Below are 25,991 nucleotides of genomic sequence, written 5' to 3' on the forward strand. Positions count from 1 at the left end.
ACAGAGGCCATGATACGATAACATATATATATATATATATATATATATATATCTCGATATATCTCGATTAACCGTTTATTCAAAATAATGACCATGTTGCACAAATACAATAAAGCACTTTCAGGCCCACAGAGAATTCAAATAAATGTCTAAACATCCTAACAAGGGGTCTGGGAAGGGACTGCATTTCAACTCCCAAAGAGGGCTTTGATAACGTTAAACAGAGGTACGTTTGGCAACACTGCGTCACCCAAATAATTTATTGCCATATCGATAGAGCAGCCTCTCGATTGATTCACCTATTGTCCAGATTCTTCATCGATAAATTGAATGCACCACTATATATTACCCTTCAAAACCTCCCTCTCTAGGGATTAAGACCTCCATCGTTTAACCCATACCTATTCAACAAAGTGACTCTAGCAACATTTCTACTGTCCGCCTCATTAAAGAACAGACACAGGTAGTGTATGGTACATTCTCAAACTACTACTTTATGCATCTTTGCAAGCTGTGTCTATTGGAGGGTGGATTAACTTGTAGGGCACTGGGATAGACTCCCTCACTCTGGCTGATATTGACAATAAGCCTCTCTGATTTACGTGACTTCAAATTAATGACATTACAATTACTATATAATAGTTATATTTAATACTATGTACCTCAATGGCCAGGTTGTGGAGTACAGGGCAGCGCTGTTCTGATTGATGAGCACGTCAGAACAGTCGGCTGGATTGTGGGCCAGATCTGCTCATAATGAAGGTTTGGTGAGATGACAGTTTCACCCCAGAGCAAAATGGTGTCCTCGTCTCCATTCTGTAATCAGAGAAAGATTTAAAAGAACCAATTCAACATGTGCAGACAAGTGCAGAACACAACACAAATCTGAAGTGAAAAGTTTAACCATCCACTTTCAAAGTTATGGAAATTAACTTAATGAAAGATAATCAATCATTGCACACATGTGTTAATCTGTACTTAATCTATATCTATGTGATTTTTTTTAAAGCAATGTAATACAACAGTGTACATTATACCCACCAATATCATTTTAAGCTCAAGATATATTTATTCTACTGTTTAGACATTATACTAGTTAGTAGTATAATGTCTACTCTATATAGTGTATATTGACAACATAATTATGATGTCCATGTGTTTTTTTTTACTGTGATGGCTACAACATAACTTTACAATGACAAAACAATGCTAATACTACCAATAATTGAGACCTTTTACAGCATTAATGCGATACATACACTTTACGTTTTTCTACCATATTAATGTTACGATAACTAGGCTTGAAACATGACAGTTATGACGCAACATGTTACATAGCCGGTATATAGCCCTGCAACATGAATATGGTAACGTGCTTTACAACATTAACGTCTACAATACATGAACGTTCATATTTCAAATATAACTGCTCACCCTATGGTCACGAATGTTACAATTGTGTTCGGGCATACGCACCCGTATCTTGCGTATTGTTCGATAAAAATGATCGGTGGCCAATCTGATTTCATCATTTGCTTTCAACTACGCGACCCTAAGAGCCGGTGTATTGCAATCAGATTATAATAAACATTATAATTCCTCTATGAGTAAAATGGCAGGCGATTAGATTAAACAAGATTAATAACAATCCGAGCAGCCCTAAGCACTGCGTCCATATCATAGACTGTATTAGATCGATGTGTTGTTTTGGTCACAAGGATATCTTCCGGTTCAAGGTTCAAATATTTGATATAGGTGAAGTACTTTCATTGATGAAGTGCTGCCACCTGCTGGACTTTGTACTTCATTGACTGATATTCCAAAACACATATTTCCTTTGAACGATTAAACACAGACTAGCAGAAATGTTTAAAAATACAAGTTAAACTTTGAGCATTAAATATAGCGTTTTAAACCGTTTATATTATGTTTTTATTTTATTTTGCATAGTACTGTAATGTTGTATTTAATTAAAGTTAAATTATTCAATGAATCAACCAACACACACACATACGCACGCGCGCACACACACGTGCGCACACAAACGCACGCACGCGCCATAAGCTTGACATGCATGGCTAAAAGCTGCCAAATGTAAAAGGATGAGCTGGTTAGGCCAGTCTAGAATGTATGGCCCTATATACCAATGAAGTGGGCTCAAAGATAATTGAAGTAACAAATTCATTGATGACGAAATGTTACCATGCAATCGATAATTAAACTTTGCAAGAATTGGTCGGTGACACATCAAAAACGACTTTGTCAAATGGCCCATATAGGCTACCCAAATAAATTGTGTTTAAATGTACCCATTCTGTTACTGTACTTCAATCAATCAATCCGATCGATCCCCACCATTATGTATGGCCTCGGAGCAGCCCCTACTGATTTTATTTAATTGGCATAATATGCATATGCATATGATGCATTTCATTGATAATTTAAACTCTTAACCTTATCAACACATTTGTTAAAAACCAAAATTAAATAAACAGAACATTTAAAAGAAAAAACCTTATCAACACAAATCAAGGATTAACGAGGGATTGGCTTGAAAATACATTATATATTTTATAGCAGCCTATAGCATCCTATCTATTTTATTTTAACCATAATGAAATACAGAATAGCAGAAATGTTTAAATAATACAAGTTAAACCATGAGCATTACATATAGCGTTTCTAACCGTTTATATGAGGTTTTTATTTTATTTTGCATATAGGCCTATAGGCCTACTGTAATTTTGTATGTCATTGTTCCCCATGCATTCAATATGAATGACTCCAAATTATAATTATTAACAATTAACTCATAGCTTTGTTGTGTTTAAAATCCTCTTAGCAGAACATGTACTTTCTTGTGCTTTTTTCTGTTAAATAAAGTTAATAAAGTATTCAATGAATCAAGCAAGTCTGTATTATGCTAATAAAACAGTGAAAGCTAACCATTTTAGTTGCTCATTTCTTTCCTGAAACAATGTGTGAGTCTTGGATGGAATAAAAGAAGTATTGTAGTTGAACATATATTTATTATAAAACACAGAAAGAAGGAAACATTGGAACAAATGTAAAAAAATAGAAAAAATAGAAAAAATGATTTTGAAATCAAATGTCTTTGACCGACGTCTCTACGGGCCCCTCTCCTTGCCAGCTTCCGAGAAACTGTCCCCCCAGCACCTCGTCGCCATCGTCGAACAGAAGCTCCATTCCGTCCTGACTGCAGGCCCGCACCTCCACCCCATCAGCTGTCTGTTCGACGACGACGGCGCGTGGGTAGGTGATTTCCCCGGGGGGGAACAGTTTCTCGAACGCTGGCAAGGAGACGGTCACCACGTGGTCATCGTCCAAGAGCAGCTCCATTTCCCCGCTGGCCAGCTTCATCGCCCCAAGGAGCTGATACTCCTTCGGCAGCTCCGGCTCCACAACCTGTTGACATCAAACATTGTTTTCAGTCATTCGTTTAACATATAATGCATACATGTAGCAAAGACCTTTCACTACGGCTAATGTTAAAATATTACACATTACAATATTGCAAATGAAATTACACAATACAGTTACAAACAGTAGCCTAATTTGTATGGACAGTAGTAGGCTTACCTCAGTTTTTGTGAATGCGGTCGAGCCGAGGGTGCCATACTTCACGGTCAGGTGGCTGAAGCTCACTAGCTGTCCGTTTTTCAGGTGCGGGAGAAGGACGGCCTCTCGCCACAGCTGGACCGTGGCCTCAACTCCTTTCTGCAATGACGGAATCACATGGCGTTAACAGTATGAATTTACTAACAACGTTAATGTGCATTAAACAGATCTTGCAGGATATTAACTATTTCACAGAGTTGGAAGTGAACATTGAAAGACAAACAGGCTATACTAAATTATAAAACGCACCTCATTTATTTTGATGTTCTGCCTGGGAACAGGCATTCCCTTCTCTGGTTGGTGTTTGCGCACCGGCTCCATCTGTGAAAGAAATGAGAAGAAATGATATCCCCATTCATATATTTATTGCATGATTATAGTATTTATACTGCATATTTGTACGGTGTATGCCTATATTGGAGTACATGTTAACTTATTAGTTACTCTTTTGGGTACACCATCCAACATTCCGACTGTTATAATAATATAATAAAGGTCGACTTACATCAGTAATGTAGCCTTGGACAGTGACGAGCCGGCCTGCACCCGCTGTGCCAATGTTGGCCAGGGACATCGCCTTGGAGGGGGGGTTGATGAGGGCCTCGCATCGCGCCTCTACGGCCTCTTCGATGTCCAGAGGCGATGTTGCGTAGAACCCGGTGTCTCCCCAGCACTGCAGCAGCCCGTGCGCAGTGACCCGGTAATTGCGAATCATGTAGGTCGTGCCCGCCTTCACCCTGGGGGCCTGCTTTTCAAAAAGCACCATCTTGGCGATGGTCACGCCGTCCGTGAAGGCCACGCACAGGTTGGTGGAGGAGAGGGCAGTCTTAATGCCCCCTTCACAGTCCCAGTCCCACTCCCGGACAACGAGGCTCTCACGGGCCGCTGCAGCCTTCAGTTTGATGGTGGGGTGGCGCTGGAGCTGGTATGGCGATGAATCTGATGCAGATGCAGTGCAGGTCCCGCTGTTTAGAATGCTCTGCAAATCCATTTCTGAAAACACACAAACAAGATGAATTAATTCACCAAATGAGCGTATTAATATAGTGTGATTATAAAAGAAAGGAAAGAAAGAAAAACTTTTACAAAAGTCAGGTGCCCATATAGATGTTCAACAGGTTTCTTCTTATAATGAATAAACACAAACCTGCGATATGCGTGTGTCTAGCAGTTGCTTCTCCGTCAGATTGAGCAGAACTTCGTCTTCAGGCAAGCAACAGAATGAGTGAAACGTGGCTTTATATATGTTAGGTTAAAGCATAGGCAGGTGCAGAAGATATAAGGTTAGGTTGACCTAACCTATGTTATTGTAGTCTCTCTTTGAACACGTTCGGAGTCCCACGGTCACAATACAACAACAACCATATAGAATTTGTAAATGTTGTTGTAGCCTATCTGGGAACTTTTCTTAACCCTTGAGGGGGTCATGTCGATCAATGTGATCGCTTTAAAATGAAAATTATTTTAACATAAAAAATAATTTATTGTGGAATCTATTGTGGAAATCGACTTTAACACGATATAACCCATAGGCCTACACCACTTAATCTATATTACATAATCACTACTTAATACTTAATCACCTTACATCTATATCAGCTTTCATCATAATGTGTCAAAGTGAATTGGAGTATAGGCCTATAACAAATTCATTGCTAATCAAATGTTATACCAATAGATAATAAAACTTTGGGTCGGTGACACAGCAAAAACGAATTTGTATGAAATTTGGCAAATGACTTCATGTGCTATCCTTTATAGCACACCTTTTTGACTTGAGAGCTACTTTTAAAATGCCCAGGCCTTACAAATTGGCGATCAATTTCATTGCAATCAAGTGTAAACTATCATGTCATGCTTTCAAGCGACACAAAACTACAAATATCTATTACATCTATTATAAAATGCCTCCACCAGTCCACCAATTTGCTGACCCACAAGTCCAGTCTAACCATTAAGGGAACACCTGCCTTTGAAAGAGACATGAAAGAGGCCGCGCAAATCAAAATGAAGAATTAATGTAAACACTTCGGGGATCCCACGACACAAAATACAACAACCATACAACCTAACCTATGTTATTGTATAGCCTCTCTTTGAAGTTAAGTGTTTAGTGTGTGTGTGTGTGTGTGTGTGTGTGTGTGTGTGTGTGTGTGTGTGTGTGTGTGTGTGTGTGTGTGTGTGTGTGTGTGTGTGTGTGTGTGAGAGAGAGAGAAAAAACGAATTTGTATGAAATTTGGCAAATAACTTAATGTGCTATCCTTTATAGCAGGAGCGCCCACACCTTTTTGCCTTGAGAGCTACAGCTAAACAAGATCTTACTCACCTTTTTTATCTCATTGCTGAAAAAATTATACCTTTGGAATAGTGGTGCTGATGTTACATATAAGGTGAAAATGTAATTGGTTGTTTTTTTTTTGGTATAACTTTGTAATGCTACTGACGTTTGTGTGCAACATTTGAGCTGACAGGCCATTTTCATATAAATCAATCAAGTCACCTTAATTCAAGTGTAGATTATATAAATGTAGGGGCATGCCATGTGATCTACCTGCACAGCCTTGATTGTCTAATGAACTTGCAAACATATACCTATACTAATAAGTAACTAATGTCTGTGTTGGTCTGCGTTTGTAGGCTGATTATTTTCGCTATTGGACGTTCACTGTGTTGCATTGCATAAGCTTGCCTGCACTGACACGTTACTTTATATATTATAGCCTACTGATCTTTTATTTTATTTTATTGGGTGATTTTTTGATAATTTAAACCCTTAACATTATTAACACAAATCAAGGATTAACGAGGGATTGGCTTATGCCTTATACATTATATCTTTTAGTTAGCTGTGATTTCCCCATGCACCCACAATTCTATTTTTTGTCATTTAGCCTACGTCATCTTCAGCGCTCGCACACGCGCTCACACACACACACACACACACACACACACACACACACACACACACACACACACACACACACACACACACACACACACACGCCACACACACACGCACACGCACACACACACACACGCACGCACGCACGCCCCATAAGCCTGACATGGCTAAAGCTGCCAAATATAAAAGCTATGAGCTGGTTGGACTATACTATAGGCCCTATAGTCTAGAATGTATAATGGCTAGTAGGCCCTACCAATGGTAGCCTATAGTTAATTGAAGTAACAAATTAATGATGACGAAATGTTACCATGCAAACGATAATCAAACTTCGCAAGAATGGCTCGGTGACACATCAAAAACGACTTTGCCAAATGGCCCATAGGCCTATACCCAAATAAGTTGTGCTTATAAATTTACCCATTCTGTTACTGTATACTTCAATCAATCAATTGTGTGTGTGTATTGGGTTCATTGTTTAAGGTGAGTCTTTTTATCCTATATAATTTGAATCGCCTTTAGCATCATTCGCATTATTTTCTCACAGACAGATATACCATCCTTATAGACCTAACAAATGTTTCTATAGCTTTGAACAAAAACATTAGCATATGGCATTGACAACCAGCTATAGGAAGAAAACATTTTTCACTTCTCGTCCAAAAACACAAACCTTTGTAATATATTTTCCGAATGAACTTGCAACCATAGGCTATATAGGATACTAATAATGAATGAATGTTTGTGTTTTGGACTGCGTTTGTAGGCCTATTATTTTAGCTATACCGTTCGCTGTGCTGCACTGACAGTGACACGTTGACGTTACTTATATAATTATATATATACTTTATATATTATTAGGGTATTATTATTGATGATATAGACCTATGTATATGGTGTTCTTAACGATCTGTTGCTGAGTCAGCTGATGGAGATTCCTAGTGGAATAGTAAGATAGTGGCGACACTATAGAGCACCGAAGTCCTGACGTAACTCGCTCATCCCGACGATTCCCCTGGTTCACGGAAGTAGTTTCTCTATGGAGAATAACATGGGGTGATCTTAATATCGTCTACTATAAGCGTTGTGGTCCAAAAATAAACAAGCTGTCTCGGCGTTATTGTCAGGGAGGTGTCTCTGTATCGTTTGCAACAGTCAGTCACTCATATATGATACAGTCTGCTTCTAGCGAAAATCTAACTAATTCAGCAGCAGTAACATTAGCGTTTTCTCTCAGTCAGTTGATTCTTCATATCCATGTGAGTGAAGCGGCCGGGATGACATGTTTATTTTTCAAACACAGTTCTTATATGAATCAATCTAAAACTCCTCCTATGGTGATTTCAATGCAACTAAACAAATACATGAACCTGGGGACTGACGCCCTCTACTGAAAGTGACGTCAGACTTCGGTGCTCTATAGCGTTGACTCCCATTGTAACAATGGAATGGGGAACTGCTCATTATTCTATCTCAATGTAATAGTTCCAATGTTTGGGACTATAGTAGCCCATAAAGTCACCCGCTTTGCGTGTCGCTCAGTCACATGCACACACACACACACACGCACAACAATAATGGTTCATGTGTTGATGTGTCTTGGGTGCATGGGAGCATCTGTTGACAATGTTATGGAAACCTCAGCTCCACTGTCTTATACCAGTGTCGAGGACTCTATTTTGTCCTCCTGTATTACCGTTTGTCCATGCACCTGCTAAACTGGATGTGCATAGCCTACTAAATCACCTTTGTTAGGATCTGTTGATCGACCTGGTAATTTCAATACCATTTTAAAATCCTTTCTATTTCAATTCAAGACACACCTCCAGCATTCTGCACTATAACATTAAGATGCCTTTTGACATATTAAGGGTCAGCTCATCCTCAACACGATTGATGATGTAGTAACGATCTTGTATTCAAGTATACTTTATCTGTTACATATTGTTCAAATAAACCGTACATTACCTATTAAACTGTGAGGCATTGATAGACTATAACGTGCACGGTGCACATAATTACATTAAAACAAAATAGTTCAAATGACAGCATTCTGATTTATGCATTGCTGCCACCTGCTGGCCGTTTACCGGTAATACACAATCAGAGCTAGAACATACAAATATCTCTTGGCCCCATCATCTAAGTTAAACTGCAACACCTTTATTTTGTTTTACTTGTAGCTCAGGTGATACATGCAGACCATGTATGCATGGCCTGGCCTCCATTCACTCTAGGAGCTTGTATATCAAACACTACCATACATGTTAGTTATATAAATATACACACAAAATGTCATCCCTATCAAAGTTTGAGTACATGAGATCTGTGGGGGCTAACAGCTGTTCTAATATGCACCATACAAATATGCAGTATAAATACTATAAACATACACCTTCTCATTTCTGTCACATAGGCCTACAAATAACAGATCAGTTTTAAAATTAGTAGCCTACTTGTCTTTCAATGTTCAATTTCAACTCTGTGAAATAGTTACAGTACAATAATGTTTAATTTTACCTTTGTGAAAATACATCCTGTCAACATACCTGCAGATGCGCACCATACGTACCTGGGTTACTCTTCTGAACAACCCTAATCACAAATATCATGTTTGTACACCAGTGAAAGAATGTATACATGTCGGACAGAAACCCTGTAGAGATCAAAACATGTGACATTGCGACACAATTTGAGATTGTAGAAGAGGTATTTTCCCCCATGTTCATGGAATGGAAACTGGCATGGCGAGGGAAGCTGATGTTGACGCTTTCAGGGAGAAGCAGGCTCTTGTAGGATGTTGGGGAGATGGTAAAAGTGATGTTAGCCTAGAAGATCAGGGGGGGGGGGTAGCATTTGATGTCACAGCATAGAAAACAAAGTACTGTATGAGCCCATGGGATAAACAAAAGTAATGTAAAAAGTAATGTTTATTTGATCATCTACCATTCAATGACCTTCACATCGATGGTGTCTTTGTTGAAGGTGGAACGTGCTGGGAAGTTGACGTTTTCAGGAGGGAGCAGGTGGTTGAATGAGACTGGTTGTGGTGTCATGTTTGTGCACAGATTACATCTGTATTTGACAGAAAAGGAGGAGACATGCTAATGGCACTACTGGTTGCCGACGGTCAGGTGGAAGTTCTTACGTGTGTCCAGTACAAACTGATTTCCCAAACGTGTCTGTTAAGTTTAACTTTTGATTGACGGCTACACATCAAATAATACAAAAGAAACAGTCGAACAAACACAGTCAACCAGCCGTCCTGAACACAGTGGAAAACTGTTTGTCTGCCACTGGCAACCCCTCTGCCTGATTAGCAACCTGGTTAAATACCTGGGCTGGCCTTGACATTGACCAAGCTGCAATGACATTGTTAATTATTACGTGGGGCGGCGGTGGCTCAGGGGTAGAGTGCCTGGATGGTAACCGTAAGGTTGCCAGTTCGAACCCGGGCTCCCCCAGAGTTACTGTCGAAGTGTCCTTGGGCAAGACACTGAACCCCAAATTGCTCCCGATGTGCTAGTTGGTGCCTTGCATGGTTTCCGCTGCCATCGGTGTATGAATGGGTGAATGTAATGCACAATCTCTGTAAAGCGCCTTGGATAAAGGCGCTATATAAATGCACCATTTACCATTTTAATTATGAAAACAGGTCATAATGGCTCTTACACACGTTGTTGAATGTTACTTTGTACATTATTCTATCCCTTTGTTTGTTTGTTTGTGTTTGCTGTTAGCTATGCTGCTGTATTGTCTGAAGGAAGACAAAAAGTAGTAGTACTGTACACAAGATGTAATAATAAAGTACAACCTTGAACGTGGTGTCAGCAGCTCCTTCCTAGATCACTGCTTCCTTGCAGTGCTCCACCACATGCTGTTGAAAAATCAAACATTGCATTTCATAATTTTATAGTGTTTTCAGTATTTTATGGGTCTCTCGTATAGGATAGGATGTTCAAATCGAGGCAATATAATCACAGTTGTGTCCGAGTAGCATATCAAAATATCCCTATCAGATCGGTCTAAAAATAATCCAGATTAATTCCACAGATATTGATGGTAATAATAATGTGACCGACTGACCGTCAATCTTTGTACTCACAGAACAGCCATTCTGCCTGTCTCTATCGCTTTTGTTTTGTGTATTTCTAATGTTTGAAAGCAGCAGATTAATGATTCAAGTGTCTAGTACCTCTAGACTAGAACAAATATGTAAAATCTTTAGTAAAAATATACTTTAGATATTTCTACATTAAATGTGTGTACTCATCTCATTCAGTAGACATTCAGTTGTGAAAACACACTTAAACAGACACAAAAGAGTATAGGCTATTTATTGATTGATATAATACTTTATTAACAGGTCTTCTGTATAATATCGGAATCGGTCAGAATCTGTATTGGCAGATATAGCCTGCAAATAGACATATCGCGGTCTTAATGTCATAATGTGCACCCCTAGAAATTAATTTAATGGTAGATAATCAAGCATTGTACACATGTGTTAATTAGATGTTCTGACTGTGTATATTTATATGATACCACCCTATGGTCACGAATGTTACAATTGTGCTCCGACAGGTATTAGCAATCATTTTAATCTGAACGGTGGCCATTTTATCTGTTTTCATTGTGCTTTTAACTAATCGACATACATTGTAGGCCTATCGTATTTATAGTTGAAAAGTTAACGTGGCGTTAGGTAGCCAGCATTAGTGCTGCTACGCCACGGTGTGACTTACAGTAAGTCTCAACACTTGTTTTTTGTTTACTAGGGACTCCATATCACTTCCGGTTCAACGTTCATTTAATTTCTATACTTTCATTGATGCATTGCTGCTACCTGCTGGACATTTTATCCGCAACCATCATCATATTAACATTGAATTGTAGTATTGTTTTATTACTTCTAAAGGTATAATCACTGCTGTTAATTACTTTGTCTAATGATGAAGCTGAAAAGCTTTATAATTTTATCATTGCAAAAATGTCATAAAATTACAATAAATTTCTCATGGATATTTCACATATTGTGAAGTGAATCAATCTTTCAAATCAGGCATTTTAGACCTGTTAAAATATATTTGATTAAATCACTGAAAACGTACTTGCTTTAATGAAAAATAAATAAAACCTATTTTGATATTTGAACGTTTTTTGTAAAAGTATGCTCTTCAATACAATTTATGTTAAGCTCATTCATGCTTTTATATTTATGCTCATATTGATTGATTTATTTGCTTATTTTGCTTTTTTGTTTACCTTTTTACCTTCATTGTAAAGCATTATTCATACATTACAAATCATTAGTAGACACAGTTATAACTTTACTTACTTTATTCTGCCACTTTTTGGGCATCATACTACTTCCACATACTTTATTCCACTTTATGCAGTTATTCATGCTTAAACTATAGTTTTTACAAATTTTCATACTTTTTTAAACTTTTACTTCAGCTTTAATGCATTTTCTACTTTTGTTTACAATATGCTACAGTCCCGAAATTTTGATTATGGATTTAGACCACCAATGGTAACACCATTACTCCGGTCCCCGAGTTTCAAACTTGACACGGCAATAACTTTACACAAAGCATTTTACGCGAGCCCACGCAGTTTCTACAGGAACTGCTTTCTAGTTGTGGGCTCGCCACAGCGAGCACACACTAGATATTGGCAGCCTATATTTATTCTTATGTTTCTTTATTCCGCCGTTTTTTTTGGCACCTAACTACTTCCACATACTTTATGCTAGAAATTTAGTTCAAACTTCAAACTGTTCAGCTCTTTGCAGTTATTTATGCTCCAATTAGAATTTTTACAAAGTTTTATACTTTTTATACTTTTTAACTTTTTAACTTTTTTTTACATTCTTTATAGTGAGAGTCGATGGAAGAAAGGTCCCATTTTTCACAGTTAACTTTTTTGAGCTCTTATTACTCCGTCATACTTTCACTTTGAAACTTCATTCAAACTTTATAATGTTCATCTATCTTTGAACTTTAATTGGTGAAAAAGTTGTTTTGAAAAAGTTTATACTTTTTAAAATATTTAACTTTATTTATAGTTTTTTCCTCCCATTGACAATGTATGGGATTTATCTCTAAATCAACCTCACTTTTGCAGCCTCATTACTCTGGCATACTTTGTCGTAGAAACGTGATTTAAACTTTAGAAAGCTCACACGACTCTGGACTTTTTCGTGGTTCAAACCGTATTCGAATACGTTGAACGTTTTTTCTGAAATCGCAGTTCAATCGCAGGCCGTTTCGCCTAATTAGTGCCAACTTAGAGTGGGGGCTTCTTTCACTAGAGTGCGGAGAACAGAAAATCTTTCCGTGAAAGTTTACCAAACAAATTGCCGTCCCGGCCAAAATATTCACTTTACACGCATGTTCTTTGGTCATTTTGTAGCCACACATGTCCTCTTTCACACAATGTGACCACCAAAACACAGAGACATACAGAATGTGAACTACGGCCTTTTAAGTGACACAAATACAGTCAATCTGCTCATTGACCTCCATAGTAAAATCCTTACGAGGAAATTATCGCGATGACAATTCTTAACTCGCTCTTATAACCACATTTTCGATCGTACCAACACCACAATCGCACATGGTGTACCTCAATATCTCAGGCCACTCACAGCGAAAGAATTATTTGCATTCGACTTTTACTTTTTGCGATAGAGCAATTTGTTCGGGCATAGTTTCCCCCCCATTCAAGACCATTCAAGATCAAGACCTTCAAGTTGCGCGCCACTTGTTTGTCTTTTACACTTCCACAGCTGAGACATATAAGAGCTTAATTACAGGGCTGAAATTAAAGTTACAAGATCTCAATGAGTTGCTCTGCGATACCTTGTGGGCTTGTAGGTCTGCTATTTGTGCAATTGGATGGCCTTTACACAGCTCTCGCAAGAGCACGCACGCACGCATGCACGCACGCACGCACACACACACCCTGTCTTCCTATTGGCTGGCCTTTACACAGCTCTCGCAAGTGCACGCACGCACGCACGCACGCACGCACGCACGCACACACACACACGTTTATAAAAAAATATTTAAAAAAAAAAAAAAAAAAAAAAAACTTAAAAAAAATTAAAAAAAAAAAATAAAATGAAAAAAAATTAAAAAAAATTAAAAAAAAGTAAAAAAATTAAAAAAATTAAAAAAAAAAAAAAAATTGAAAAATTGAAAAAAATTGAAAAAAATGAAAACTTAAAAATTACCATGTTAGCATTAGCATGTTAGCATGTTAGCATGTTAGCATTAGCATGATAGCATTAGCATGTTAGCATGATAGCATTAGCATGTTAGCATGTTAGCATTAGCATGTTGACATTAGCATGTTAGCATGTTAGCATGATAGCATTAGCATGTTAGCTTGTTAGCATTAGCATGTTAGCATTAGCATGTTAGCATGTTAGCATTAGCATGTTAGCATTAGCATGTTAACATTAGCATGTTAGCATGATAGCATTAGCATGATAGCATTAGCATGTTAGCATGTTAGCATTAGCATGTTAGCATGTTAGCATTAGCATGTTAGCATGATAGCATTAGCATGTTATCATTAGCATGTTAGCATGTTAGCATTAGCATGTTAGCATTAGCATGTTAGCATGATAGCATTAGCATGTTAGCATTAGCATGTTAGCATTAGCATGTTAGCATTAGCATGTTAGCATGTTAGCATGATAGCATTAGCATGTTAGCATGTTAGCATGTTAGCATGTTAGCATTAGCATGTTAGCATGTTAGCATTAGCATGTTAGCATGTTAGCATTAGCATGTTAGCATGATAGCATTAGCATGTTAGCATGTTAGCATTAGCATGTTAGCATGTTAGCATTAGCATGTTAGCATTAGCATGATAGCATTAGCATGTTAACATTAGCATGTTAGCATGATAGCATTAGCATGTTAGCATGTTAGCATTAGCATGTTAGCATGTTAGCATTAGCATGTTAGCATTAGCATGATTAAAAAATTAAAAAATTAAAAAAAATGAAAAACATTAAAAAATTTAAACTTTAACTTTTTTTAAACTTAAAAGGAAAAAAATAATAATAAAGAACTTAATATTTTTTATCTTAATATTTTTTTAAAGAAATATCTTAGACCATTATCAATAATCATTGTGTTTATGCTTTTAAAGATAGGCCTATATGCTATTTGAACCTTCTTTTTACATGTAAAAGTATGCTATTTCTGTTAAGCTCATGAATGCTTTTATATGTATACTCCATTGGATTGACTATTTTTTTTCTTTTTTACCTTTTCTTGATTCATCAAGAATACATTGTAAAGCATTATTCATACATTACAAATCATTAGTAGACAGTAATACTTTACTTACTTTATTCTGCCCCTTTTTGGGCATCATACTACTTCCACATACTTTATTTCCGCTTTATGCAGTTATTTATGCTTAAACTATAGTTTTTACAAATGTTCATACTTTTTTAACTTTTACTTCAGCTTTAATACATTTTCTACTTTTCTTTACAATATGTTACAGTCCAGAAATTTTGATTATGGACTTAGACCACCAATGGTAACACCATTACTCCGGTCCCCGAGTTTCAAACTTGACACGGCAATAACTTTATACAAAGCATTTTACGCGAGCCCACGCAGTTTCTACAGGAACTGCTTTCTAGTTATACTTCTTTATTCTTTATTCCACCCTTTTTTTTGGCACCTAACTACTTCTGCATACTTTATACTAGAAATTTAGTTCAAACTTCAAACTGTTCAGCTCTTTGCAGTTATTATTGCTCCAATTAGAATTTTTACAAAGTTTTATACTTTTTATACTTTTTAACTTTTTAACTTTTTTTTACATTCTTTATAGTGAGAGTCGATGGAAGAAAGGTCCCATTTTTCACAGTTAACTTTTTGGAGCTCTTATAACTCCGTCATACTTTCACTTTGAAACTTCATTCAAACTTTATAATGTTCATCTATCTTTGAACTTTCATTGGTGAAAAAGTTGTTTTGAAAAAGTTTATACTTTTTAAAATATTTAACTTTATTTATAGTTTTTTCCTCCCATTGACAATGTATGGGATTTATCTCTAAATCAACCTCACTTTTGCAGCCTCATTACTCTGGCATACTTTGTCGTAGAAACGTGATTTAAACTTTAGAAAGCTCACACGACTCTGGACTTTTTCGTGGTTCAAACCGTATTCGAATACGTTAAACGGTTTTTCCGAAATCGCAGTTCAATCGCAGGCCGTTTCGCCTAATTAGTGCCAAGTTAGAGTGCAGGGCTTCTTTCACTAGAGTGTGTGAACAGAAAATCTTTCCTTGAAAATCTACCAAACAAATTGCCGTCCCGGCCGAAATATTCACTTTACACGCATGTCCTTTGGTCATTTTGTAGCCACACATGTCCTCTTTCACACAATGTGACCACCAAAACACAGAGACATACAGAATGTGAACTACGGCCTTTTAAGTGACACAAATACAGTCAATCTGCTCATTGACCTCCATAGTAAAATCCTTACGAGGAAATTATCGCGATGACAATTCTTAACTCGCTCTTATAACCACATTTTCGATCGTACCAACACCACAATCGCACATGGTGTACCTCAATATCTCAGGCCACTCACAGCGAAAAAATTATTTGCATTCGACTTTTACTTTTTGCGATAGAGCAATTTGTTCGGGCATAGTTTCCCCCCATTCAGAACCATTGTAAAATAAGAGATCAAGTTGTGCGCCACTTGTTTGTCTTTTACACTTCCACAGCTGAGACATATAAGAGCTTAATTACAGGGCTGAAATTAAAGTTACAAGATCTCAATGAGTTGCTCTGCGATACCTTGTGGGCTTGTAGGTCTGCTATTTGTGCAATTGGATGGCCTTTACATCTCGCAAGAGCACGCACGCACGCATGCACGCACGCACACACACACCCTGTCTTCCTATTGGCTGGCCTTTACACAGCTCTCGCAAGTGCACGCACGCACGCACGCACGCACGCACGCACGCACGCACGCACACACACACACACACACGTTTATAAAAAAATATTTTCAAAAAAATTAAAAAAAAATTAAAAAATTAAAAAAAATTAAAAAAAAATAAAAAAAAATTAAAAAAATTAAAAAAATTAAAAAAAAATTAAAAAAAATAAAAAATTGAAAAAAATGAAAAAAATGGAAAAAAATGAAAAAAATGAAAAAAATGAAAAAAATGAAAAAAATGAAAACTTAAAAATATATTTTTTTCTTTTTTACTTAAAAAGAAAAAACTTCAATTTTTTAGATTTCTTTTTTTTTTTTTACATTTAAAGAAAAACTTTAAAAACACTTCTACAACTTCCACATACTTTATTCTGCTTAAACTATAGTTTTTACACATTTTCATACTTTTTTTAACTTTTACTTCAGCTTTAATGCATTTTCTACTTTTCTTTACAATATGCTACAGTCCCAAAATTTTTATTATAGATTTAGAACACCAATGGTAACACCATTACTCCGGTCCCCGAGTTTCAAACTTGACACGGCAATAACTTTATACAAAGCATTTTACGCGAGCCCACGCAGTTTCTACAGGAACTGCTTTCTAGTTATTCTTATTCTTTATTCCGCCCTTTTTTTTGGCACCTAACTACTTCCGCATACTTTATACTAGAAATTTAGTTCAAACTTCAAACTGTTCAGCTCTTTGCAGTTATTTATGCTCCAATTAGAATTTTTACAAAGTTTTATACTTTTTATACTTTTTAACTTTTTAACTTTTTTTTACATTCTTTATAGTGAGAGTCGATGGAAGAAAGGTCCCATTTTTCACAGTTAACTTTTTTGAGCTCTTATTACTCCGTCATACTTTCACTTTGAAACTTCATTCAAACTTTATAATGTTCATCTATCTTTGAACTTTCATTGGTGAAAAAGTTGTTTTGAAAAAGTTTATACTTTTTAAAATATTTAACTTTATTTATAGTTTTTTCCTCCCATTGACAATGTATGGGATTTATCTCTAAATCAACCTCACTTTTGCAGCCTCATTACTCTGGCATACTTTGTCGTAGAAACGTGATTTAAACTTTAGAAAGCTCACACGACTCTGGACTTTTTCGTGGTTCAAACCGTATTCGAATACGTTAAACGGTTTTTCCGAAATCGCAGTTCAATCGCAGGCCGTTTCGCCTAATTAGTGCCAAGTTAGAGTGCAGGGCTTCTTTCACTAGAGTGTACAAACAGAAAATCTTTCCTTGAAAATTTACCAAACAAATTGCCGTCCCGGCCAAAATATTCACTTTACACGCATGTTCTTTGGTCATTTTGTAGCCACACATGTCCTCTTTCACACAATGTGACCACCAAAACACAGAGACATACAGAATGTGAACTACGGCCTTTTAAGTGACACAAATACAGTCAATCTGCTCATTGACCTCCATAGTAAAATCCTTACGAGGAAATTATCGCGATGACAATTCTTAACTCGCTCTTATAACCACATTTTCGATCGTACCAACACCACAATCGCACATGGTGTACCTCAATATCTCAGGCCACTCACAGCGAAGAAATTATTTGCATTCGACTTTTACTTTTTGCGATAGAGCAATTTGTTCGGGCATAGTTTCCCCCCATTCAGAACCATTGTAAAATAAGAGATCAAGTTGCGCGCCACTTGTTTGTCTTTTACACTTCCACAGCTGAGACATATAAGGGCTTAATTACAGGGCTGAAATTAAAGTTACAAGATCTCAATGAGTTGCTCTGCGATACCTTGTGGGCTTGTAGGTCTGCTATTTGTGCAATTGGATGGCCTTTACACAGATAGATCAGATAGAGATGAAAAAGTATTTTCAAAAAAGTATTTTCAAAAGAGTATTTTCAAAAAAGTATTTTCAAAAAAGTATTTTCAAAAAAGTATTTTCAAAAAAGTATTTTCAAAAAAGTATTTTCAAAAAAGTATTTTCAATTTTTTTTTTTAAATTAAAAAAAATTAAAAAAAATTAAAAAAAATTAAAAAAATTAAAAAAATTAAAAAAAATTAAAAAAAATTAAAAAAATTAAAAAAAATGAAAAAATTGAAAAAAAAGGAAAAAAATGAAAAAAAATGAAAAAAAAATGAAAACTTAAAAATAAAAAACTTTCTTTTTCTTTTTTACTTAAAAAGAAAAAACTTCAATTTTTTAGAGTTTTTTTTTTTTTTTTTACATTTAAATAAAAACTTTAAAAAAACTTCTACAACTTCCACATACTTTATTCTGCTTAAACTATAGTTTTTACACATTTTCATACTTTTTTTTACTTTTACTTCAGCTTTAATGCATTTTCTACTTTTCTTTACAATATGCTACAGTCCCGAAATTTTGATTATGGATTTAGAACACAAATGGTAACACCATTACTCCGGTCCCCGAGTTTCAAACTTGACACGGCAATAACTTTATACAAAGCATTTTACGCGAGCCCACGCAGTTTCTACAGGAACTGCTTTCTAGTTATTATTATTCCAATTTCCGCCTTTTTGTTTTCGGTTTCCTACTACTTCCACATACTTTATGCTAGAAATTTAGTTCAAACTTCAAACTGTTCAGCTCTTTGCAGTTATTATTGCTCCAATTAGAATTTTTACAAAGTTTTATACTTTTTATACTTTTTAACTTTTTAACTTTTTTTTACATTCTTTATAGTGAGAGTCGATGGAAAAAAGGTCCCATTTTTCACAGTTAACTTTTTTGAGCTCTTATTACTCCGTCATACTTTCACTTTGAAACTTCATTCAAACTTTATAATGTTCATCTATCTTTGAACTTTCATTGGTGAAAAAGTTGTTTTGAAAAAGTTTATACTTTTTAAAATATTTAACTTTATTTATAGTTTTTTCCTCCCATTGACAATGTATGGGATTTATCTCTAAATCAACCTCACTTTTGCAGCCTCATTACTCTGGCATACTTTGTCGTAGAAACGTGATTTAAACTTTAGAAAGCTCACACGACTCTGGACTTTTTCGTGGTTCAAACCGTATTCGAATACGTTAAACGGTTTTCCCGAAATCGCAGTTCAATCGCAGGCCGTTTCGCCTAATTAGTGCCAACTTAGAGTGCAGGGCTTCTTTCACTAGAGTGTACAAACAGAAAATCTTTCCTTGAAAATTTACCAAACAAATTGCCGTCCCGGCCAAAATATTCACTTTACACGCATGTTCTTTGGTCATTTTGTAGCCACACATGTCCTCTTTCACACAATGTGACCACCAAAACACAGAGACATACAGAATGTGAACTACGGCCTTTTAAGTGACACAAATACAGTCAATCTGCTCATTGACATCCATTGTAGAAATCTTACGAGGAAATTATCGCGATGACAATTCTTAACTCGCTCTTATAACCACATTTTCGATCGTACCAACACCACAATCGCACATGGTGTATCTCAATATCTCAGGCCACTCACAGCGAAAGAATTATTTGCATTCGACTTTTACTTTTTGCGATAGAGCAATTTGTTCGGGCATAGTTTCCCCCCATTCAAGACCATTCAAGACCATTCAAGATCAAGACCTTCAAGTTGCGCGCCACTTGTTTGTCTTTTACACTTCCACAGCTGAGACATATAAGAGCTTAATTACAGGGCTGAAATTAAAGTTACAAGATCTCAATGAGTTGCTCTGCGATACCTTGTGGGCTTGTAGGTCTGCTATTTGTGCAATTGGATGGCCTTTACACAGCTCTCGCAAGAGCACGCACGCACGCATGCACGCACGCACACACACACCCTGTCTTCCTATTGGCTGGCCTTTACACAGCTCTCGCAAGTGCACGCACGCACGCACGCACGCACGCACGCACGCACGCACACACACACACACACACACACACGTTTATAAAAAAATATTTTCAAAAAAAAATAAAAAAAATAAAAAAAACTTAAAATAAATAAAAGAAATTAAAAAATTAAAAAAATTAAAAAAATTAAAAAAATTAAAAAAAATGAAAAAAATGAAAAAAATGAAAAAAATTGAAAAAAAATGAAAAAAATGAAAAAAATGGAAAAAAATGAAAAAAAATGAAAAAAATGAAAAAAATGAAAACTTAAAAATATTTTTTTTCTTTTTTACTTAAAAAGAAAAAACTTCAATTTTTTAGATTTTCTTTTTTTTTTTTACATTTAAAGAAAAACTTTAAAAACACTTCTACAACTTCCACATACTTTATTCTGCTTAAACTATAGTTTTTACACATTTTCATACTTTTTTCAAAGTATGCTATTTCTGTTAAGCTCATGAATGCTTTTATATGTATACTCCATTGGATTTACTCTTTTTTTTCTTTTTCTTTTTTACCTTTTCTTAATTCATCAAGAATACATTGTAAAGCATTATTCATACATTACAAATAATTAGTAGACAGTAATACTTTACTTACTTTATTCTGCCACTTTTTGGGCATCGTACTACTTCCACATACTTTATTCCGCTTTATGCAGTTATTTATGCTTATTCTTTTTACCAATTTTTATACATTCTTTTTTAAACTTTTCTTTCAGCTTTAATACATTTTCTACTGTACATTATATACATTGCGTCTTTTGGCGAGCCCACGCAGTTTCTGCAGGGAACTGCTTTCTAGTTGTGGGCTCGCCACAGCGAGCACACACTAGTTACTCTCAGTTTATATTTATTATTATTCCAATTTCCGCCTTTTTGTTTTCGGTTTCCTACTACTTCCACATACTTTATGCTAGAAATTTAGTTCAAACTTCAAACTGTTCAGCTCTTTGCAGTTATTATTGCTCCAATTAGAATTTTTACAAAGTTTTATACTTTTTATACTTTTTAACTTTTTAACTTTTTTTTACATTCTTTATAGTGAGAGTCGATGGAAGAAATGTCCCATTTTTCACAGTTAACTTTTTTGAGCTCTTATTACTCCGGCATACTTTCACTTTGAAACTTCATTCAAACTTTATAATGTTCATCTATCTTTGAACTTTCATTGGTGAAAAAGTTGTTTTGAAAAAGTTTATACTTTTTAAAATATTTAACTTTATTTATAGTTTTTTCCTCCCATTGACAATGTATGGGATTTATCTCTAAATCAACCTCACTTTTGCAGCCTCATTACTCTGGCATACTTTGTCGTAGAAACGTGATTTAAACTTTAGAAAGCTCACACGACTCTGGACTTTTTCGTGGTTCAAACCGTATTCGAATACGTTAAACGGTTTTTCCGAAATCGCAGTTCAATCGCAGGCCGTTTCGCCTAATTAGTGTCAAGTTAGAGTGCAGGGCTTCTTTCACTAGAGTGTGTGAACAGAAAATCTTTCCTTGAAAATCTACCAAACAAATTGCCGTCCCGGCCAAAATATTCACTTTACACGCATGTCCTTTGGTCATTTTGTAGCCACACATGTCCTCTTTCACACAATGTGACCACCAAAACACAGAGACATACAGAATGTGAACTACGGCCTTTTAAGTGACACAAATACAGTCAATCTGCTCATTGACCTCAATTGTAAAATCCTTACGAGGAAATTATCGCGATGACAATTCTTAACTCGCTCTTATAACCACATTTTCGATCGTACCAACACCACAATCGCACATGGTGTACCTCAATATCTCAGGCCACTCACAGCGAAAAAATTATTTGCATTCGACTTTTACTTTTTGCGATAGAGCAATTTGTTCGGGCATAGTTTCCCCCCATTCAGAACCATTGTAAAATAAGAGATCAAGTTGCGCGCCACTTGTTTGTCTTTTACACTTCCACAGCTGAGACATATAAGAGCTTAATTACAGGGCTGAAATTAAAGTTACAAGATCTCAATGAGTTGCTCTGCGATACCTTGTGGGCTTGTAGGTCTGCTATTTGTGCAATTGGATGGCCTTTACACAGCTCTCGCAAGAGCACGCACGCACGCATGCACGCACGCACACACACACCCTGTCTTCCTATTGGCTGGCCTTTACACAGCTCTCGCAAGTGCACGCACGCACGCACGCACGCACACACACACACACACACACGTTTATAAAAAAATATTTTCAATTTTTTTAAAAAAAAATAAAAAAATTAAAAAAAATTAAAAAAACTTAAAAAAAATAAAAAAATAAAAAAATAAAAAAAAACTTAAAAAAAATTAAAAAAATGAAAAAAATGAAAAAAATGAAAAAAAATGAAAAAAATGAAAAAAATGGAAAAAAATGAAAAAAAATGAAAAAAATTAAAACTTAAAAATATTTTTTTTCTTTTTTACTTAAAAAGAAAAAACTTCAATTTTTTAGATTTCTTTTTTTTTTTTTACATTTAAAGAAAAACTTTAAAAACACTTCTACAACTTCCACATACTTTATTCTGCTTAAACTATAGTTTTTACACATTTTCATACTTTTTTTAACTTTTACTTCAGCTTTAATGCATTTTCTACTTTTCTTTACAATATGCTACAGTCCCGAAATTTTGATTATAGATTTAGAACACCAATGGTAACACCATTACTCCGGTCCCCGAGTTTCAAACTTGACACGGCAATAACTTTATACAAAGCATTTTACGCGAGCCCACGCAGTTTCTACAGGAACTGCTTTCTAGTTATTATTCCGCTTCTTATGTTTCTTTATTCCACCCTTTTTTTTGGTACCTAACTACTTCCGCATACTTTATACTAGAAATTTAGTTCAAACTTCAAACTGTTCAGCTCTTTGCAGTTATTTATGCTCCAATTAGAATTTTTACAAAGTTTTATACTTTTTATACTTTTTAACTTTTTAACTTATTTTTTACATTCTTTATAGTGAGAGTCGATGGAAAAAAGGTCCCATTTTTCACAGTTAACGTTTTTGAGCTCTTATTACTCCGTCATACTTTCACTTTGAAACTTCATTCAAACTTTATAATGTTCATCTATCTTTGAACTTTAATTGGTGAAAAAGTTGTTTTGAAAAAGTTTATACTTTTTAAAATATTTAACTTTATTTATAGTTTTTTCCTCCCATTGACAATGTATGGGATTTATCTCTAAATCAACCTCACTTTTGCAGCTTCATTACTCTGGCATACTTTGTCGTAGAAATGTGATTTAAACTTTAGAAAGCTCACACGACTCTGGACTTTTTCGTGGTTCAAACCGTATTCGAATACGTTAAACGGTTTTCCCGAAATCGCAGTTCAATCGCAGGCCGTTTCGCCTAATTAGTGCCAACTTAGAGTGCAGGGCTTCTTTCACTAGAGTGTACAAACAGAAAATCTTTCCTTGAAAATTTACCAAACAAATTGCCGTCCCGGCCAAAATATTCACTTTACACGCATGTTCTTTGGTCATTTTGTAGCCACACATGTCCTCTTTCACACAATGTGACCACCAAAACACAGAGACATACAGAATGTGAACTATGGCCTTTTAAGTGACACAAATACAGTCAATCTGCTCATTGACATCCATTGTAGAAATCTTACGAGGAAATTATCGCGATGACAATTCTTAACTCGCTCTTATAACCACATTTCCGATCGTACCAACACCACAATCGCACATGGTGTACCTCAATATCTCAGGCCACTCACAGCGAAAAAATTATTTGCATTCGACTTTTACTTTTTGCGATAGAGCAATTTGTTCGGGCATAGTTTCCCCCCATTCAGAACCATTGTAAAATAAGAGATCAAGTTGCGCGCCACTTGTTTGTCTTTTACACTTCCACAGCTGAGACATATAAGGGCTTAATTACAGGGCTGAAATTAAAGTTACAAGATCTCAATGAGTTGCTCTGCGATACCTTGTGGGCTTGTAGGTCTGCTATTTGTGCAATTGGATGGCCTTTACACAGATAGATCAGATAGAGATGAAAAAGTATTTTCAAAAAAGTCTTTTCAAAAGTATTTTCAAAAAAGTATTTTCAAAAAAGTATTTTCAAAAAAGTATTTTCAAAAAAGTATTTTCAAAAAAGTATTTTCAAAAAAATTAAAAAAAAATGAAAAAATTAAAAAAATTAAAAAAAATTAAAAAAATGAAAAAAAAATAAAAAAATGAAAAAAAAATGAAAAAAATTGAAAAAAATGAAAAAATTGAAAAAAATTAAAAAAATTGAAAAAAATGAAAAAAAATGAAAAAAATGAAAACTTAAAAAAAAAAAAATCTTTTTTACTTAAAAAGAAAAAACTTCAATTTTTTAGTTTTTTTTTTTTTTTTTTTACATTTAAAGAAAAACTTTAAAAACACTTCTACAACTTCCACATACTTTATTCTGCTTAAACTATAGTTTTTACACATTTTCATACTTTTTTTAACTTTTACTTCAGCTTTAATGCATTTTCTACTTTTCTTTACAATATGCTACAGTCCCGAAATTTTGATTATAGATTTAGAACACCAATGGTAACACCATTACTCCGGTCCCCGAGTTTCAAACTTGACACGGCAATAACTTTATACAAAGCATTTTACGCGAGCCCACGCAGTTTCTACAGGAACTGCTTTCTAGTTGTGGGCTCGCCACAGCGAGCACACAATAGTTATTGCCAGCCTATATTTATACTTTATTTATTCTTTATTCCGCCGTTTTTTTTGGCACCTAACTACTTCCACATACTTTATGCTAGAAATTTAGTTCAAACTTCAAACTGTTCAGCTCTTTGCATTTATTTATGCTCCAATTAGAATTTTTACAAAGTTTTATACTTTTTATACTTTTTAACTTTTTAACTTTTTTTTACATGCTTTATAGTGAGAGTCGATGGAAGAAAGGTCCCATTTTTCACAGTTAACTTTTTTGAGCTCTTATTACTCCGTCATACTTTCACTTTGAAACTTCATTCAAACTTTATAATGTTCATCTATCTTTGAACTTTCATTGGTGAAAAAGTTGTTTTGAAAAAGTTTATACTTTTTAAAATATTTAACTTTATTTATAGTTTTTTCCTCCCATCGACAATGTATGGGATTTATCTCTAAATCAACCTCACTTTTGCAGCCTCATTACTCTGGCAGACTTTGTCGTAGAAACGTGATTTAAACTTTAGAAAGCTCACACGACTCTGGACTTTTTCGTGGTTCAAACCGTATTCGAATACGTTAAACGGTTTTTCCGAAATCTCAGTTCAATCGCAGGCCGTTTCGCCTAATTAGTGCCAACTTAGAGTGCAGGGCTTCTTTCACTAGAGTGTACAAACAGAAAATCTTTCCTTGAAAATTTACCAAACAAATTGCCATCCCGGCCAAGATATTCACTTTACACGCATGTCCTTTGGTCATTTTGTAGCCACACATGTCCTCTTTCACACAATGTGACCACCAAAACACAGAGACATACAGAATGTGAACTACGGCCTTTTAAGTGACACAAATACAGTCAATCTGCTCATTGACATCCATTGTAGAAATCTTACGAGGAAATTATTGCGATGACAATTCTTAACTCGCTCTTATAACCACATTTTCGATCGT

General features: G+C 35.4%; 1 protein-coding gene across 1 annotated transcript in view; it reads right to left on the minus strand.

Annotated features, from left to right (window-relative positions):
* LOC310872691 (plasminogen-like) overlaps window positions 1-25,991 on the minus strand; it is a gene marked incomplete at its 3' end in the record, with an annotated part of 198,382 nt that overhangs the window by 135,395 nt on the left and 36,996 nt on the right. The gene's annotated exons all lie outside the window — the stretch shown is intronic.

The sequence above is a fragment of the Protomyctophum parallelum genome, assembly GCF_964188405.1.
Source record: "Protomyctophum parallelum genome assembly, chromosome: 15".
NCBI lineage: Eukaryota > Metazoa > Chordata > Actinopteri > Myctophiformes > Myctophidae > Protomyctophum > Protomyctophum parallelum.